The sequence below is a fragment of the Triturus cristatus genome, chromosome 3_2 (genome assembly GCF_964204655.1).
Source record: "Triturus cristatus chromosome 3_2, aTriCri1.1, whole genome shotgun sequence".
In the NCBI taxonomy this organism is placed as follows: domain Eukaryota; kingdom Metazoa; phylum Chordata; class Amphibia; order Caudata; family Salamandridae; genus Triturus; species Triturus cristatus.
Window position 1 is genome coordinate 918,781,589 of NC_140584.1, and position 20,226 is coordinate 918,801,814.

Here is a 20,226-nt window from a genome sequence, read left to right on the forward strand (position 1 = left end):
GCATCAATGCGGCCTTGGGTCACATGACAGGCCAAACTTTTTGGCCCCCTGGAAAATGTCTGCGAGACCTATGATCCCGAAAAACGCAAGGCAGCGGCAACTCGCTGCTTTGCGTTACTCTGCGCCGAGAATGCGTTAAATGGGTGGAGAGTGGGTGTTTCCATCCACCCATGCTTTTCTACGCATTCCCAGATTTACTGAGAGTAATAAACCGGGGACTGCGTCAACAGTGTACGCTTTCCCAACAGAGGCGCCACGAGGAGAAATAGCTTTATTTCTCCCCGTTTTGTCCTCTTTCTATGTATTCTGCCCTCTCCTTTTCAGGCATGGCAGCCCGGCAAGTTGTCTAGCTGCATTGCGTGAAAGGTTTGATAAATCTGTCCAGGGTCCATTTGAAAAATCCTCCTTGCGCGTTTGAAAATCAAATGTACCAAATTAAAGAGAAGACATACTTTTCGATTAAACACCTGCCCCAAAACCAAGTGCAGGAAAATTGAAACGTTTTCACCCCACGTGCATAAACCCACTAATTAACAAAGCCAGCAACAAGGATCCGAAATACAGAACCGACTACATTGAACTTTCTTATACTATAATAAGGGGCTAACCACTCAGTTTGTGTTTCCTTCCTCCAGCTCTCCTGTAAGGGAGAGAGGAACGGTCATCAATAGCAAACAGCAGCTGCATAAATGCAACACTGTTCACTCGCTTCGCGCTCAGAAGGGAACACTACAAATGTTCCTCGTGGTTAGCGAAGACCAGACACTTTCGAACACATTTCCTCAGTTAAGAACTATAGAAATGATCCCTGAAAGTATAGTCTTAACCCATATGTCTGCAGCTCACACGCACAGAAAAAGTAGAAACCCTTCTTAGGTACGGTAAGCAAACGTTCGGCATCATCAACTCCAACAAAAACATATAGATATATAACACCATAAAAATAACAATCTAAAGATGCACGGGCAGACGCTTTCTTCACAGTAAAGCATTCTCAATAGATCCTCGGTGACGCACTAATTTAAAAATCTGCATAATCGAAATCAGCAACCAATCACATTCAGCCTGCCTTTTCCTGACACTCACGGATTCCCTGCTCGCTGCTCCCGAAACAGACAGAGGACTTACAGTGTGAAAGTTTAATTTTCAAACAGGTAAACAGAGCGTAGGCATAGTTTTGTTTCGTGCTTTCGCTCACAGCAACAAACACATTTGTACTTATTGAAAAATGAAGAGAACCAAACTCACAGCAAAGACAATCCAGCGTTACTTCCACAGTTTTCTGCACTGCACTAAATGAGCACCTTTCCCGTTTCAAGATGGCTGTGCATAGTCAGACTGCGCGAAGAATGTGTTTTACTACAGATCAGACAGAATCACCAGAGCACTTACTCTGTCGAAGCAAAGCCGCACCCGCGCTCTGATTCCACATCATACGGTGCCAAAACTGTAGGTGGCCTAGGAACTATTCTCAAAGCCTTGATTTTGATGCTCGAGCCAAGACTGGGATTTTTCTGGAAGTTTCATCCTAAAATATCTTTGCGAGATGTTCCACTTCCTATCTGAAAAGCGATTCACATGTTCAGAGGCAAAGCGTCATTTGCACTCGTTTTGATTACTGCAATGCTTTACACGAGGGAAAATTGGGAAAACTCTTCACAAAACTGCAGGTTCCACAAGACTGAGCAAGAAGACGCTTTTCAATCAGAATATTTGATCCAGCTTATGAACTGTCAATCTGCCGAAAGAGTGACACTGATGGCTAGTGCATGAGAAGCGACCAGGCAAGGTTGCAGGCGTGGAAACAGAGGGCCTCATTTATGAGAAGTGACGCATCGCTGCGTGAAAGCAGCGATGCGTCACTTCTCAGTGCGCCCTTCTTGCGAAGTGATGGATGCGTCATATTTACAGTATGACGCATCATGTCGCAAGGAGTTACAGATACGTCAGTATTTCTGACGTATCTGTAGGCGCAAAAGTGACGCATTGCTGGAGTGTGTCACAAAAGTGACGCAACTCCAGCAATGTGTCCTTTCACATGGGGCAAGCCCCATGTGAAAGGGCCTGCGTCAGTCTTACGCCTGCTGTGAGGCAGGCGTAATATTGACGCATTTGCACCCTAGAAGTGGCGCAGTGAAATCTCATAGATTTCACTGCGTCACTTCTACAATGCTTACTTACGTGGGACCGCCCACCCTGCTTACATTATACCTGACGCAGGTATAATATAGCGCAGGGGTTTACAAAGTGACGCATCTACCTAGATGCGTCACTTTGTAAATATGGTGCAACAAGGTCCCATTTTTACGCCGCTGGTGCGTCACAAAAAGTGACGCACCGGCAGCGCAAAAGTGACGCAAGGACTCATAAATGAGCCGCGGAAGGTGTAGCAACCAACGACCTTTACATTTTAAAAAGTTGCACCACAGACCATATGTATGGCAATGAAATGTCTTCAGTCTCCCGAACAAAGGTACTCTTCCCCAGTTCACATCTAAGAGTCTAACAAGACGATGGCATTCGACCAGGGGTCACACGTCGTGAAAGACCTCCCGCAAGACCTATCAATCAGTGTTTACAGAGCGCGCTAATGACCCCGCGGGGTATCCAGTCGCAACGGAATTTAACGGAAATGATCACTTTGAGATGAACTCTGAATGCCTGGCGATCCAAGAAAGCGTTGACATGAACAACACCTCGTCTTACCACCCGGTTTCAACGTATGCAGCTTTTCCAGGCCCTACAACCTTTAGGCAACTCTGCACTACGGAAGTATCCAAAATACGGTTTATGTTTCTTGTACAGAGGATTTCGCTCACTGGGGAATCAATACTTGTCGGGACAGTTTTGATCCTAATATTCATCAGAATAGGAACGGAACATTTCAGTGTTTGTTTCCGTCTTCCAGCCCTTCCTCAAATGAAGAAAGGAACATTTATTTATAGCAGCTAGCTGTTCCACAAACGCAACTCTGTCCGTTCCCTTCCTGTTCAGATCAGGAATTTTCTGCAACAACTTTGTGACACCTACAAACACTATTTCCAACTTCTTCTTTCATTACATATCAAGACGAAACTTTTTATAACGCTATGCTAATCTGTCCCAATGGCACAGGAGGACATCACAGCAGCATTTTTTACCGCCACCTGGCCAAGCTCTCAGCAGATAAGATATAGTCTTAAAACCTGCCGCTGTGGTCTAAGCCACTAACTAAAGCCTTGCTTCGCCATGCTAGGTTAAATTTGAAGGCAAGAGCAAAAATGAAGGAAGGGGACCAGAAACGGTCCACATGGCCTCTTGCGGCAGGCTAGAAGGCTACCACAATTTAGGGTCATTTTTTCGTTTTTGATTAATAATGCGATCCATGGCTGGGAGGGACGTCGGGCTACGCCCAACCTTTACAAAGACAAGATGAGGTGAAGATTGGAGGCACTCACCCGGCCTGCCGTCAGACCACCAACTTCACCAATTCATGTTATACCGCCAACCCAGCCACATTGTTTCCCTGGCTTTAGGGCATGTTGGCAATCCAAAAGGGTGTCATCTGCGGTTCTACGCATCACAGCTTTAGAACTTTCAAAGCGCAGGGTTTAAAAAAAAAAAAATACAGTTTACCAGTAGCTGACATTCCCATTATCTCCATATAGCTCTCAAGTTCCCAGCGTTCTAATATTCCATATGACAACATTACGGGGGGCTACAATTATCATTAAATGATCTCTTGGTCGAGATATTGACAAAAGCGAGGGGAACAGAGAATTTAACCAATGTGATAGACGAGGCAGAACGGCTATAATGATATCTCAACTTTCCGGTCAATGATGTAGCAATTCTCTAAATTAAACAGGGGAACGCCACAATAATGACATTCGCTAGAACGTTAGAGCAGGTGGCTCATTCCCACCATTATTTGATCGCTGCAACTTCACCCTCTCAAATAAATCTTGCAAAATTCCAATAGTCTAAGACACCAAGCCCTTGATACACTAACGGGTGTGCTAGCGCTCGTGGGGAGATGCACTGTTTTGCGATGCCAAGAAGGGCTTTTGTGACGGTAAGTAAACAGACGCAAGCCTTTACGGTTACGCAAATTTCTGCCACGGCAGTGCCAGCACAAAAACGTAGCAAATGCCCAAGAAGGCGTTCTTCATCCGCACCAGTCTAAGATCCGCTGTGGCCTTGTACGTTTTTGGACCTGTGACCATGGTGTTACTCTTGGTTTTAGTCTAAAAAGCCTAAAAAGCATTAGAAAGCCCCTTGCAACAGTCAATTTGGCACAGCGATAAATCATTGTGCAGCACTAATTGCCTGGCAGAAGTCTAAGCTCTAAAGATAGCCCATACAGAATGGGCCCAGATTTATGAAGCTCTTGTGTTGTCATTGCGACATGCAAAACAGCGTTAGGCAACGCCAGGGCTTCACTAAGATTTACTAAGACGCGGAAGGCCACCTTGAGTGGCTTTGCATGGCTTAGTAAATCTAGAGCAGTGATACTCAAAGTATGGCCCAGGGGCCGCAAGCAGCTCTCCTGACCTTTACATGCGGCTCCCTGGTGTACAGCAGCACCGGGCTGCTGTTTACCTGATGGAGCACTAATAGTCCGAAAGATGGAAATTAAAGGGCCAAGCATTTATTTACAATTAAACTAACTTATTAACTAAAGTAAAAGAAAAGAAGTGAAGGTGTCCTGCACCACTGAACTTAAGGAACACATTCTTTTTTAAAAACATCTTGCAAAAAAACGGGAAAGAAATGTGAAAGTCTCTAAAAAAAAATCTTTTAAAAAGTGCATTCCTTCAACATGCGGAAGCGTTTCGCCTCAGTATATCAGTGCATTGAGAAGTATTTAAAAACATTCATGCTTCCTCCAACCCTGCAATGGAAATAGTGAACCAGGAGGTAAGTCACTTGTTATGTTCACCGTCTGTGCGGCCTGGGTTGCTATTATACATGGACAACATCTGCCACCCTGCTGGCATCAATGCGGCCTTGGGTCACATGACAGGCCAAACTTTTTGGCCCCCTGGAAAATGTCTGCGAGACCTATGATCCCGAAAAACGCAAGGCAGCGGCAACTCGCTGCTTTGCGTTACTCTGCGCCGAGAATGCGTTAAATGGGTGGAGAGTGGGTGTTTCCATCCACCCATGCTTTTCTACGCATTCCCAGATTTACTGAGAGTAATAAACCGGGGACTGCGTCAACAGTGTACGCTTTCCCAACAGAGGCACCACGAGGAGAAATAGCTTTATTTCTCCCCGTTTTGTCCTCTTTCTATGTATTCTGCCCTCTCCTTTTCAGGCATGGCAGCCCGGCAAGTTGTCTAGCTGCATTGCGTGAAAGGTTTGATAAATCTGTCCAGGGTCCATTTGAAAAATCCTCCTTGCGCGTTTGAAAATCAAATGTACCAAATTAAAGAGAAGACATACTTTTCGATTAAACACCTGCCCCAAAACCAAGTGCAGGAAAATTGAAACGTTTTCACCCCACGTGCATAAACCCACTAATAAACAAAGCCAGCAACAAGGATCCGAAATACAGAACCGACTACATTGAACTTTCCTATACTATAATAAGGGGCTAACCACTCAGTTTGTGTTTCCTTCCTCCAGCTCTCCTGTAAGGGAGAGAGGAACGGTCATCAATAGCAAACAGCAGCTGCATAAATGCAACACTGTTCACTCGCTTCGCGCTCAGAAGGGAACACTACAAATCTTCCTCGTGGTTAGCGAAGACCAGACACTTTCGAACACATTTCCTCAGTTAAGAACTATAGAAATGATCCCTGAAAGTATAGTCTTAACCCATGTGACTGCAGCTCACACGCACAGAAAAAGTAGAAACCCTTCTTAGGTACGGTAAGCAAACGTTCGGCATCATCAACTCCAACAAAAACATATAGATGTATAACACCATAAAAATAACAATCTAAAGATGCACGGGCAGACGCTTTCTTCACAGTAAAGCATTCTCAATAGATCCTCGGTGACGCACTAATTTAAAAATCTGCATAATCGAAATCAGCAACCAATCACATTCAGCCTGCCTTTTCCTGACACACACGGATTCCCTGCTCGCTGCTCCCGAAACAGACAGAGGACTTACAGTGTGAAAGTTTAATTTTCAAACAGGTAAACAGAGCGTAGGCATAGTTTTGTTTCGTGCTTTCGCTCACAGCAACAAACACATTTGTACTTATTGAAAAATGAAGAGAACCAAACTCACAGCAAAGACAATCCAGCGTTACTTCCACAGTTTTCTGCACTGCACTAAATGAGCACCTTTACCGTTTCAAGATGGCTGTGCATAGTCAGACTGCGCGAAGAATGTGTTTTACTACAGATCAGACAGAATCACCAGAGCACTTACTCTGTCGAAGCAAAGCCGCACCCGCGCTCTGATTCCACATCATACGGTGCCAAAACTGTAGGTGGCCTAGGAACTATTCTCAAAGCCTTGATTTTGATGCTCGAGCCAAGACTGGGATTTTTCTGGAAGTTTCATCCTAAAATATCTTTGCGAGATGTTCCACTTCCTATCTGAAAAGCGATTCACATGTTCAGAGGCAAAGCGTCATTTGCACTCGTTTTGATTACTGCAATGCTTTACACGAGGGAAAATTGGGAAAACTCTTTACAAAACTGCAGGTTCCTCAAGACTGAGCAAGAAGACGGTTTTCAATCAGAATATTTGATCCAGCTTATGAACTGTCAATCTGCCGAAAGAGTGACACTGATGGCTAGTGCATGAGAAGCGACCAGGCAAGGTTGCAGGCGTGGAAACAGAGGGCCTCATTTATGAGAAGTGACGCATCGCTGCGTGAAAGCAGCGATGCGTCACTTCTCAGTGCGCCCTTCTTGCGACATGATGGATGCGTCATATTTACAGTATGACGCATCATGTCGCAAGGAGTTACAGATACGTCAGTATTTCTGACGTATCTGTAGGCGCAAAAGTGACGCATTGCTGGAGTGTGTCACAAAAGTGACGCAACTCCAGCAATGTGTCCTTTCACATGGGGCAAGCCCCATGTGAAAGGGCCTGCGTCAGTCTTACGCCTGCTGTGAGGCAGGCGTAATATTGACGCATTTGCACCCTAGAAGTGGCGCAGTGAAATCTCATAGATTTCACTGCGTCACTTCTACAATGCTTACTTACGTGGGACCGCCCACCCTGCTTACATTATACCTGACGCAGGTATAATATAGCGCAGGGGTTTACAAAGTGACGCATCTACCTAGATGCGTCACTTTGTAAATATGGTGCAACAAGGTCCTATTTTTACGCCGCTGGTGCGTCACAAAAAGTGACGCACCGGCAGCGCAAAAGTGACACAAGGACTCATAAATGAGCCGCGGAAGGTGTAGCAACCAACGACCTTTACATTTTAAAAAGTTGCACCACAGACCATATGTATGGCAATGAAATGTCTTCAGTCTCCCGAACAAAGGTACTCTTCCCCAGTTCACATCTAAGAGTCTAACAAGACGATGGCATTCGACCAGGGGTCACACGTCGTGAAAGACCTCCCGCAAGACCTATCAATCAGTGTTTACAGAGCGCGCTAATGACCCCGCGGGGTATCCAGTCGCAACGGAATTTAACGGAAATGATCACTTTGAGATGAACTCTGAATGCCTGGCGATCCAAGAAAGCGTTGACATGAACAACACCTCGTCTTACCACCCGGTTTCAACGTATGCAGCTTTTCCAGGCCCTACAACCTTTAGGCAACTCTGCACTACGGAAGTATCCAAAATACGGTTTATGTTTCTTGTACAGAGGATTTCGCTCACTGGGGAATCAATACTTGTCGGGACAGTTTTGATCCTAATATTCATCAGAATAGGAACGGAACATTTCAGTGTTTGTTTCCGTCTTCCAGCCCTTCCTCAAATGAAGAAAGGAACATTTATTTATAGCAGCTAGCTGTTCCACAAACGCAACTCTGTCCGTTCCCTTCCTGTTCAGATCAGGAATTTTCTGCAACAACTTTGTGACACCTACAAACACTATTTCCAACTTCTTCTTTCATTACATATCAAGACGAAACTTTTTATAACGCTATGCTAATCTGTCCCAATGGCACAGGAGGACATCACAGCAGCATTTTTTACCGCCACCTGGCCAAGCTCTCAGCAGATAAGATATAGTCTTAAAACCTGCCGCTGTGGTCTAAGCCACTAACTAAAGCCTTGCTTCGCCATGCTAGGTTAAATTTGAAGGCAAGAGCAAAAATGAAGGAAGGGGACCAGAAACGGTCCACATGGCCTCTTGCGGCAGGCTAGAAGGCTACCACAATTTAGGGTCATTTTTTCGTTTTTGATTAATAATGCGATCCATGGCTGGGAGGGACGTCGGGCTACGCCCAACCTTTACAAAGACAAGATGAGGTGAAGATTGGAGGCACTCACCCGGCCTGCCGTCAGACCACCAACTTCACCAATTCATGTTATACCGCCAACCCAGCCACATTGTTTCCCTGGCTTTAGGGCATGTTGGCAATCCAAAAGGGTGTCATCTGCGGTTCTACGCATCACAGCTTTAGAACTTTCAAAGCGCAGGGTTTAAAAAAAAAAAAATACAGTTTACCAGTAGCTGACATTCCCATTATCTCCATATAGCTCTCAAGTTCCCAGCGTTCTAATATTCCATATGACAACATTACGGGGGGCTACAATTATCATTAAATGATCTCTTGGTCGAGATATTGACAAAAGCGAGGGGAACAGAGAATTTAACCAATGTGATAGACGAGGCAGAACGGCTATAATGATATCTCAACTTTCCGGTCAATGATGTAGCAATTCTCTAAATTAAACAGGGGAACGCCACAATAATGACATTCGCTAGAACGTTAGAGCAGGTGGCTCATTCCCACCATTATTTGATCGCTGCAACTTCACCCTCTCAAATAAATCTTGCAAAATTCCAATAGTCTAAGACACCAAGCCCTTGATACACTAACGGGTGTGCTAGCGCTCGTGGGGAGATGCACTGTTTTGCGATGCCAAGAAGGGCTTTTGTGACGGTAAGTAAACAGACGCAAGCCTTTACGGTTACGCAAATTTCTGCCACGGCAGTGCCAGCACAAAAACGTAGCAAATGCCCAAGAAGGCGTTCTTCATCCGCACCAGTCTAAGATCCGCTGTGGCCTTGTACGTTTTTGGACCTGTGACCATGGTGTTACTCTTGGTTTTAGTCTAAAAAGCCTAAAAAGCATTAGAAAGCCCCTTGCAACAGTCAATTTGGCACAGCGATAAATCATTGTGCAGCACTAATTGCCTGGCAGAAGTCTAAGCTCTAAAGATAGCCCATACAGAATGGGCCCAGATTTATGAAGCTCTTGTGTTGTCATTGCGACATGCAAAACAGCGTTAGGCAACGCCAGGGCTTCACTAAGATTTACTAAGACGCGGAAGGCCACCTTGAGTGGCTTTGCATGGCTTAGTAAATCTAGAGCAGTGATACTCAAAGTATGGCCCAGGGGCCGCAAGCAGCTCTCCTGACCTTTACATGCGGCTCCCTGGTGTACAGCAGCACCGGGCTGCTGTTTACCTGATGGAGCACTAATAGTCCGAAAGATGGAAATTAAAGGGCCAAGCATTTATTTACAATTAAACTAACTTATTAACTAAAGTAAAAGAAAAGAAGTGAAGGTGTCCTGCACCACTGAACTTAAGGAACACATTCTTTTTTAAAAACATCTTGCAAAAAAACGGGAAAGAAATGTGAAAGTCTCTAAAAAAAAATCTTTTAAAAAGTGCATTCCTTCAACATGCGGAAGCGTTTCGCCTCAGTATATCAGTGCATTGAGAAGTATTTAAAAACATTCATGCTTCCTCCAACCCTGCAATGGAAATAGTGAACCAGGAGGTAAGTCACTTGTTATGTTCACCGTCTGTGCGGCCTGGGTTGCTATTATACATGGACAACATCTGCCACCCTGCTGGCATCAATGCGGCCTTGGGTCACATGACAGGCCAAACTTTTTGGCCCCCTGGAAAATGTCTGCGAGACCTATGATCCCGAAAAACGCAAGGCAGCGGCAACTCGCTGCTTTGCGTTACTCTGCGCCGAGAATGAGTTAAATGGGTGGAGAGTGGGTGTTTCCATCCACCCATGCTTTTCTACGCATTCCCAGATTTACTGAGAGTAATAAACCGGGGACTGCGTCAACAGTGTACGCTTTCCCAACAGAGGCGCCACGAGGAGAAATAGCTTTATTTCTCCCCGTTTTGTCCTCTTTCTATGTATTCTGCCCTCTCCTTTTCAGGCATGGCAGCCCGGCAAGTTGTCTAGCTGCATTGCGTGAAAGGTTTGATAAATCTGTCCAGGGTCCATTTGAAAAATCCTCCTTGCGCGTTTGAAAATCAAATGTACCAAATTAAAGAGAAGACATACTTTTCGATTAAACACCTGCCCCAAAACCAAGTGCAGAAAAATTGAAACGTTTTCACCCCACGTGCATAAACCCACTAATAAACAAAGCCAGCAACAAGAATCCGAAATACAGAACCGACTACATTGAACTTTCTTATACTATAATAAGGGGCTAACCACTCAGTTTGTGTTTCCTTCCTCCAGCTCTCCTGTAAGGGAGATAGGAACGGTCATCAATAGCAAACAGCAGCTGCATAAATGCAACACTGTTCACTCGCTTCGCGCTCAGAAGGGAACACTACAAATCTTCCTCGTGGTTAGCGAAGACCAGACACTTTCGAACACATTTCCTCAGTTAAGAACTATAGAAATGATCCCTGAAAGTATAGTCTTAACCCATGTGTCTGCAGCTCACACGCACAGAAAAAGTAGAAACCCTTCTTAGGTACGGTAAGCAAACGTTCGGCATCATCAACTCCAACAAAAACATATAGATGTATAACACCATAAAAATAACAATCTAAAGATGCACGGGCAGACGCTTTCTTCACAGTAAAGCATTCTCAATAGATCCTCGGTGACGCACTAATTTAAAAATCTGCATAATCGAAATCAGCAACCAATCACATTCAGCCTGCCTTTTCCTGACACACACGGATTCCCTGCTCGCTGCTCCCGAAACAGACAGAGGACTTACAGTGTGAAAGTTTAATTTTCAAACAGGTAAACAGAGCGTAGGCATAGTTTTGTTTCGTGCTTTCGCTCACAGCAACAAACACATTTGTACTTATTGAAAAATGAAGAGAACCAAACTCACAGCAAAGACAATCCAGCGTTACTTCCACAGTTTTCTGCACTGCACTAAATGAGCACCTTTACCGTTTCAAGATGGCTGTGCATAGTCAGACTGCGCGAAGAATGTGTTTTACTACAGATCAGACAGAATCACCAGAGCACTTACTCTGTCGAAGCAAAGCCGCACCCGCGCTCTGATTCCACATCATACGGTGCCAAAACTGTAGGTGGCCTAGGAACTATTCTCAAAGCCTTGATTTTGATGCTCGAGCCAAGACTGGGATTTTTCTGGAAGTTTCATCCTAAAATATCTTTGCGAGATGTTCCACTTCCTATCTGAAAAGCGATTCACATGTTCAGAGGCAAAGCGTCATTTGCACTCGTTTTGATTACTGCAATGCTTTACACGAGGGAAAATTGGGAAAACTCTTTACAAAACTGCAGGTTCCACAAGACTGAGCAAGAAGACGGTTTTCAATCAGAATATTTGATCCAGCTTATGAACTGTCAATCTGCCGAAAGAGTGACACTGATGGCTAGTGCATGAGAAGCGACCAGGCAAGGTTGCAGGCGTGGAAACAGAGGGCCTCATTTATGAGAAGTGACGCATCGCTGCGTGAAAGCAGCGATGCGTCACTTCTCAGTGCGCCCTTCTTGCGACATGATGGATGCGTCATATTTACAGTATGACGCATCATGTCGCAAGGAGTTACAGATACGTCAGTATTTCTGACGTATCTGTAGGCGCAAAAGTGACGCATTGCTGGAGTGTGTCACAAAAGTGACGCAACTCCAGCAATGTGTCCTTTCACATGGGGCAAGCCCCATGTGAAAGGGCCTGCGTCAGTCTTACGCCTGCTGTGAGGCAGGCGTAATATTGACGCATTTGCACCCTAGAAGTGGCGCAGTGAAATCTCATAGATTTCACTGCGTCACTTCTACAATGCTTACTTACGTGGGACCGCCCACCCTGCTTACATTATACCTGACGCAGGTATAATATAGCGCAGGGGTTTACAAAGTGACGCATCTACCTAGATGCGTCACTTTGTAAATATGGTGCAACAAGGTCCTATTTTTACGCCGCTGGTGCGTCACAAAAAGTGACGCACCGGCAGCGCAAAAGTGACGCAAGGACTCATAAATGAGCCGCGGAAGGTGTAGCAACCAACGACCTTTACATTTTAAAAAGTTGCACCACAGACCATATGTATGGCAATGAAATGTCTTCAGTCTCCCGAACAAAGGTACTCTTCCCCAGTTCACATCTAAGAGTCTAACAAGACGATGGCATTCGACCAGGGGTCACACGTCGTGAAAGACCTCCCGCAAGACCTATCAATCAGTGTTTACAGAGCGCGCTAATGACCCCGCGGGGTATCCAGTCGCAACGGAATTTAACGGAAATGATCACTTTGAGATGAACTCTGAATGCCTGGCGATCCAAGAAAGCGTTGACATGAACAACACCTCGTCTTACCACCCGGTTTCAACGTATGCAGCTTTTCCAGGCCCTACAACCTTTAGGCAACTCTGCACTACGGAAGTATCCAAAATATGGTTTATGTTTCTTGTACAGAGGATTTCGCTCACTGGGGAATCAATACTTGTCGGGACAGTTTTGATCCTAATATTCATCAGAATAGGAACGGAACATTTCAGTGTTTGTTTCCGTCTTCCAGCCCTTCCTCAAATGAAGAAAGGAACATTTATTTATAGCAGCTAGCTGTTCCACAAACGCAACTCTGTCCGATCCCTTCCTGTTCAGATCAGGAATTTTCTGCAACAACTTTGTGACACCTACAAACACTATTTCCAACTTCTTCTTTCATTACATATCAAGACGAAACTTTTTATAACGCTATGCTAATCTGTCCCAATGGCACAGGAGGACATCACAGCAGCATTTTTTACCGCCACCTGGCCAAGCTCTCAGCAGATAAGATATAGTCTTAAAACCTGCCGCTGTGGTCTAAGCCACTAACTAAAGCCTTGCTTCGCCATGCTAGGTTAAATTTGAAGGCAAGAGCAAAAATGAAGGAAGGGGACCAGAAACGGTCCACATGGCCTCTTGCGGCAGGCTAGAAGGCTACCACAATTTAGGGTCATTTTTTCGTTTTTGATTAATAATGCGATCCATGGCTGGGAGGGACGTCGGGCTACGCCCAACCTTTACAAAGACAAGATGAGGTGAAGATTGGAGGCACTCACCCGGCCTGCCGTCAGACCACCAACTTCACCAATTCATGTTATACCGCCAACCCAGCCACATTGTTTCCCTGGCTTTAGGGCATGTTGGCAATCCAAAAGGGTGTCATCTGCGGTTCTACGCATCACAGCTTTAGAACTTTCAAAGCGCAGGGTTTAAAAAAAAAAAAATACAGTTTACCAGTAGCTGACATTCCCATTATCTCCATATAGCTCTCAAGTTCCCAGCGTTCTAATATTCCATATGACAACATTACGGGGGGCTACAATTATCATTAAATGATCTCTTGGTCGAGATATTGACAAAAGCGAGGGGAACAGAGAATTTAACCAATGTGATAGACGAGGCAGAACGGCTATAATGATATCTCAACTTTCCGGTCAATGATGTAGCAATTCTCTAAATTAAACAGGGGAACGCCACAATAATGACATTCGCTAGAACGTTAGAGCAGGTGGCTCATTCCCACCATTATTTGATCGCTGCAACTTCACCCTCTCAAATAAATCTTGCAAAATTCCAATAGTCTAAGACACCAAGCCCTTGATACACTAACGGGTGTGCTAGCGCTCGTGGGGAGATGCACTGTTTTGCGATGCCAAGAAGGGCTTTTGTGACGGTAAGTAAACAGACGCAAGCCTTTACGGTTACGCAAATTTCTGCCACGGCAGTGCCAGCACAAAAACGTAGCAAATGCCCAAGAAGGCGTTCTTCATCCGCACCAGTCTAAGATCCGCTGTGGCCTTGTACGTTTTTGGACCTGTGACCATGGTGTTACTCTTGGTTTTAGTCTAAAAAGCCTAAAAAGCATTAGAAAGCCCCTTGCAACAGTCAATTTGGCACAGCGATAAATCATTGTGCAGCACTAATTGCCTGGCAGAAGTCTAAGCTCTAAAGATAGCCCATACAGAATGGGCCCAGATTTATGAAGCTCTTGTGTTGTCATTGCGACATGCAAAACAGCGTTAGGCAACGCCAGGGCTTCACTAAGATTTACTAAGACGCGGAAGGCCACCTTGAGTGGCTTTGCATGGCTTAGTAAATCTAGAGCAGTGATACTCAAAGTATGGCCCAGGGGCCGCAAGCAGCTCTCCTGACCTTTACATGCGGCTCCCTGGTGTACAGCAGCACCGGGCTGCTGTTTACCTGATGGAGCACTAATAGTCCGAAAGATGGAAATTAAAGGGCCAAGCATTTATTTACAATTAAACTAACTTATTAACTAAAGTAAAAGAAAAGAAGTGAAGGTGTCCTGCACCACTGAACTTAAGGAACACATTCTTTTTTAAAAACATCTTGCAAAAAAACGGGAAAGAAATGTGAAAGTCTCTAAAAAAAAATCTTTTAAAAAGTGCATTCCTTCAACATGCGGAAGCGTTTCGCCTCAGTATATCAGTGCATTGAGAAGTATTTAAAAACATTCATGCTTCCTCCAACCCTGCAATGGAAATAGTGAACCAGGAGGTAAGTCACTTGTTATGTTCACCGTCTGTGCGGCCTGGGTTGCTATTATACATGGACAACATCTGCCACCCTGCTGGCATCAATGCGGCCTTGGGTCACATGACAGGCCAAACTTTTTGGCCCCCTGGAAAATGTCTGCGAGACCTATGATCCCGAAAAACGCAAGGCAGCGGCAACTCGCTGCTTTGCGTTACTCTGCGCCGAGAATGCGTTAAATGGGTGGAGAGTGGGTGTTTCCATCCACCCATGCTTTTCTACGCATTCCCAGATTTACTGAGAGTAATAAACCGGGGACTGCGTCAACAGTGTACGCTTTCCCAACAGAGACACCACGAGGAGAAATAGCTTTATTTCTCCCCGTTTTGTCCTCTTTCTATGTATTCTGCCCTCTCCTTTTCAGGCATGGCAGCCCGGCAAGTTGTCTAGCTGCATTGCGTGAAAGGTTTGATAAATCTGTCCAGGGTCCATTTGAAAAATCCTCCTTGCGCGTTTGAAAATCAAATGTACCAAATTAAAGAGAAGACATACTTTTCGATTAAACACCTGCCCCAAAACCAAGTGCAGGAAAATTGAAACGTTTTCACCCCACGTGCATAAACTCACTAATAAACAAAGCCAGCAACAAGGATCCGAAATACAGAACCGACTACATTGAACTTTCTTATACTATAATAAGGGGCTAACCACTCAGTTTGTGTTTCCTTCCTCCAGCTCTCCTGTAAGGGAGAGAGGAACGGTCATCAATAGCAAACAGCAGCTGCATAAATGCAACACTGTTCACTCGCTTCGCGCTCAGAAGGGAACACTACAAATCTTCCTCGTGGTTAGCGAAGACCAGACACTTTCGAACACATTTCCTCAGTTAAGAACTATAGAAATGATCCCTGAAAGTATAGTCTTAACCCATGTGACTGCAGCTCACACGCACAGAAAAAGTAGAAACCCTTCTTAGGTACGGTAAGCAAACGTTCGGCATCATCAACTCCAACAAAAACATATAGATGTATAACACCATAAAAATAACAATCTAAAGATGCACGGGCAGACGCTTTCTTCACAGTAAAGCATTCTCAATAGATCCTCGGTGACGCACTAATTTAAAAATCTGCATAATCGAAATCAGCAACCAATCACATTCAGCCTGCCTTTTCCTGACACACACGGATTCCCTGCTCGCTGCTCCCGAAACAGACAGAGGACTTACAGTGTGAAAGTTTAATTTTCAAACAGGTAAACAGAGCGTAGGCATAGTTTTGTTTCGTGCTTTCGCTCACAGCAACAAACACATTTGTACTTATTGAAAAATGAAGAGAACCAAACTCACAGCAAAGACAATTCTATGTCAGGACCGGAGGCTCCGATTATGCTTCTCAATCTTTACTATAGAAGCTCACAGCAGCCAATGAAAACACAGAAATAAACCATGTGACAACCATAGAGTCTCTGCCATATAAGGACCTTGCCAGCCCATAGAGTCCTCTTTCTTTGCTGCTCCGCAGCCAGTTAAGTGCATTTTACCTTTTCTCTTCATAACTGTTGATCGCAAGTTGCCTTTATCGCTAAGCGTTGTTGTTGGCATTGTGTTGTTTTACGCGCTATTGCGAGCTAGACGTTCGCGCTATTGCGAGCTAGACGTTCTTCTTGTGGGACTGTCCCTCGTTTCTGCGTGTTGCGCTGTACGCGCCTACCGGCTTTTCCCTCTTCCCATTTAAATTTGCCTTCGTGCGTGTGTGTGTCGGCGAGGTTTGTTCCCTCGCATTGCCGGTTATAGTGGAGCGGGAGATTGAGGAGCGGGGACGCGCATCGGATTGAAGCGCAGTCCCCTTTCAGTTTTTACGAGCCTCGGCCAGCGCGCATGCGCGGCGGCCATATTGTCCTCATTGGGACTTCAACGAACGCCGGAGCAGCGTTTTTCCATGCTTCTGACCCAGGATTGCAGCGTTTTGGATCCTAAACGGCTCGTTTTTGCTCCTCTGACGCCCTTGATGTGTATTCCTTCTCAGGGGCTGTAAAATTGTGCATAGGCTTTGCCTAGAGTGGGGTTTTGTTGCAAGCCCTCTCCCTCCACATTCTAAACTTATACAGAAGTCACCTGTGGGTGTCTGATTAGGGCTTGCCCGGGGTTACCACTCCCCCTGAATTCATATTAGAACTCTAATAATTGGTGAATAAGCCAATCATTTCCTCCAGGGTCATCTACTGCACTCGTGCTGAAATAATGTCTGAGTACTATGAGGAGGAATACTACTACTATGATGAGGAACCCTCTGGGTCGATGGAGTATGACCTCGTTGAGGCATTGGACGCGGGTGTCCAGCAGTCAGTAAACACGGCTTTGGTGAGGGCGATGGGGCCCCTAAAACGCCATCTTTGCTCTTATGCACAGCAACAAGGTTGGCTGCCAGCACCTGGCTCCCGCACTAAATCTGGGGGTAAAGGAAGGGCGAACCCACACGCCGCTGATTTCGCAAAGTTGGCCAAGTCAATGGCGGAGCAAGAACGCTCAGCTTCTAGGGAAGCTACAATTACTGAAATTTCGCAAGAGGATGATGGCCACGATACTTCCCCAGACCCTACTTCTGACGAAGAGGAATCCCCTCGCCCAGCCAAAAAGGCACGGAAGGACAAGCATGCCGGCCCGTCCTCGTCACCCAAGGTTCTCACCTTTGAGCCGGCGGATATTATCCACCCTAATTCTTCTTCCTGGTTGCCGTCACAAGAAGTGGCGGACTATGTCCAGTCGCATCTGCGCCAAGCATTTGATACCGATGTGCGAACTCGGCTGAGGTCGGAATGCCCTAGGCCGGACCTGGCGGACAAAGTGGCGGCTACCCCGGAAGTGGACCCGTCAATGTTGACATATTTGAAAAAATATTCCAAAGACCCCAAGAAAGGCCTAGATAGGTCCTGGAGGTCCTGCCAGGATAAACTGCTGGACGTCATTGGTCCCCTGACGAAGATTCTGGAGATGGGTTTTCGGGCCAAAGAGTCGGCCCTTTTGATTAATCCGGATGAGCTGATTGGCTGGGCACAACGGGCAGTGTGCCAATTAGGCAATGCTAATTGTGCGCTATCGACGGAGCGGCGCCGATCCATCCTCCTGAAATTAGATCCCAGGTTAGCTGAATTGGCCACGTCCGAATCAGGTCCGCTGGCCCAAGGTCTGTTGTTTGGCCAACCTTTTTTAAAGGAACTCACGAAGTTTGTGGCCACCTTCCGTGGGCTGGACAAGGCCCAAGGTTCTTTGAAGCGGGCTTTCCGCCCGGTTTTCGGCAGGGCCGGACGCTTTCGTGGGCGCTCGTTCGGCCGGGGCTACAATCAAGGCGCCCAGCGAGGTCAGCAAAGAGGAGGTTACCAAGACAATTCTGCCAATACCTCCAATTTCTACCCCTCCCGCCGTTCAAGGAACAGATTCCGCAAGGGTGGCAGATTTGGAGGGAACTCCAACAACCAGCATGATGCCGCAAACTCAGGTGAGCCTGATTCCTTTTTCGGAGGTGCTTTTGGGGGGCAGGGTGGCACTTTTTCTAGACAAATGGCGCGAAATTTCGCAAGATGCATGGGTGTTGCAGACTGTACAGGGTTACAAGTTAGAGATGTACAACTCCCCTTCGCAAAAGTTCCGCCCGCCCCCGCTGTCTTTTTCCCAACAAGATCGCGCTTTCATCACGGAAGAAGTCAACTGCTTGTTACGGAAAGGCGCGATTGCGCCTTCCGCGGTGCACCCGCATGGGTTCCTGAGCACAGTCTTTCTGGTGGACAAGAAAGGAGGCGGATCCAGATTAGTGCTGAACCTCAAAGAGTTCAACTCCTGGATTGTTTACAGGCATTTCAAGATGGAAGGCATCCATCTATTACGCGATCTCCTCCAAGAAGGAGACTGGATGGTCCGATTGGACCTCAAGGACGCGTATCTGTCCATTCCCATTTTTCCCCCCCACAGGAGGTTTCTTCAGTTTATCTGGGAGACAGTTTGTTACGAGTACAAAGTCCTTCCATTCGGCCTCTCGTCAGCACCGTGGTGCTTCACGAAGCTTCTGAGACCGGTAGTGGAGTCTCTCAGGGCTCGAGGAGTCCGCCTCATAATATATCTGGACGACATAATAATTTTGGCGTCCTCCCCTCAGACGGTCCAAACACATCTCTACTGGGCGATACATCTACTGCAGAGTTTGGGCTTCATCGTCAACCCACAGAAGTCGATGTTGGTTCCCTCGCAATCCATAGAGTTCCTAGGGTTCTTGATAAACTCTCTATCATGCCAGCTCTTGCTTCCAATGACAAAGATAAAGTCAATCAAGAGGGAACTGCGACTTGTCCTTCGCAAGCAAACGACTTCCCTGAGATCGTTGGCCCGCGTGGTGGGCCTACTGTCTTCTTCCATCCAAGCGATCTTCCCGGGCCCCCTTCACTACCGGGCCCTCCAGCGGCTCAAGATCCGACATCTCCGGAAAGGTCTCAGCTACTCAGAACAGATCCCTCTCTCCGAAGAGGCGAGGCTGGAGATGGATTGGTGGTTGAATCACATGGAGGCCTGGAACGGCCGAGCGCTTTTTGGAGCGGCTCCGGATGTGATAATCGAGTCGGATGCCAGCCGATGGGGTTGGGGAGCCCGTTGCGACACATTGACCACGGGTGGTCGCTGGTCTTCGGAGGAATTGCACTTACATATCAATTGCCTGGAGCTATTAGCCGGTTCTTTTGCAATCAGATGTCTCTCACCGCAGAAAGCGGATTGCTGTATCCTCCTCCGGATGGACAATATATCAGCGGTACGCTACGTCAACAAGTTGGGTGGTACCAGGTCGAAGATGTTGGCGGAGATCGCCAAGGATTTCTGGCATTTCTGTCTGCAGAACAGACTTTCGGTCGTTGCAGAATACCTTCCCGGCTCCAACAACCAGGTAGCAGATTGGAATTCCCGCCATCTGCAGGACTCCAGCGATTGGAGGTTGTTACCCACGGTGTTTCGACGCCTGACACAACTTTGGGGTCCTTGCCTGATAGACTTATTTGCATCTCGACTGAACAAGCAAGTTCCCCAATTCTTCAGCTGGAGGCCGGATCCAGAGGCGATAGCCACGGATGCCTTCCTACAGGAATGGCCGACGACTCTCTGCTATGCATTCCCTCCGTTTCTCATGATCCCCAGGGTCCTAGCGCGAGTCAGAACCTTTCGCGCGGAACTCATATTGATCACCCCTTTGTGGAGGGCTCAAGCATGGTTTCCGGTAGTGTTAGCCATGAGTTGTGCGATTCCGATTCTTCTTCCACGAGTGCACAACCTATTGCTGGACCCTCTTCAGAATCCTCATCCCTTGGTGGCATCGGGCCAGCTCCCACTCGTTGCTTGGCGGGTTTCAGGGACAGATGGAGT

The 20,226-nt window shown here is 46.5% G+C and overlaps 1 long non-coding RNA gene and 4 other non-coding genes across 5 annotated transcripts in view; all 5 read right to left on the reverse strand.

Annotated features, from left to right (window-relative positions):
- LOC146858744 (uncharacterized) overlaps nucleotides 1–20,226 on the reverse strand; it is a 350,319-nt gene that overhangs the window by 218,087 nt on the left and 112,006 nt on the right. The gene's annotated exons all lie outside the window — the stretch shown is intronic.
- Nucleotides 607–824, reverse strand: LOC146858784 (small nucleolar RNA U3). The gene has a single exon (XR_014980481.1). It is a non-coding gene; the product is annotated as a small nucleolar RNA U3 (small nucleolar RNA).
- LOC146858785 (small nucleolar RNA U3) lies at nucleotides 5,582–5,799 on the reverse strand. The gene has a single exon (XR_014980465.1). It is a non-coding gene; the product is annotated as a small nucleolar RNA U3 (small nucleolar RNA).
- On the reverse strand, nucleotides 10,557–10,774 carry LOC146858786 (small nucleolar RNA U3). The gene has a single exon (XR_014980482.1). It is a non-coding gene; the product is annotated as a small nucleolar RNA U3 (small nucleolar RNA).
- On the reverse strand, nucleotides 15,532–15,749 carry LOC146858787 (small nucleolar RNA U3). The gene has a single exon (XR_014980466.1). It is a non-coding gene; the product is annotated as a small nucleolar RNA U3 (small nucleolar RNA).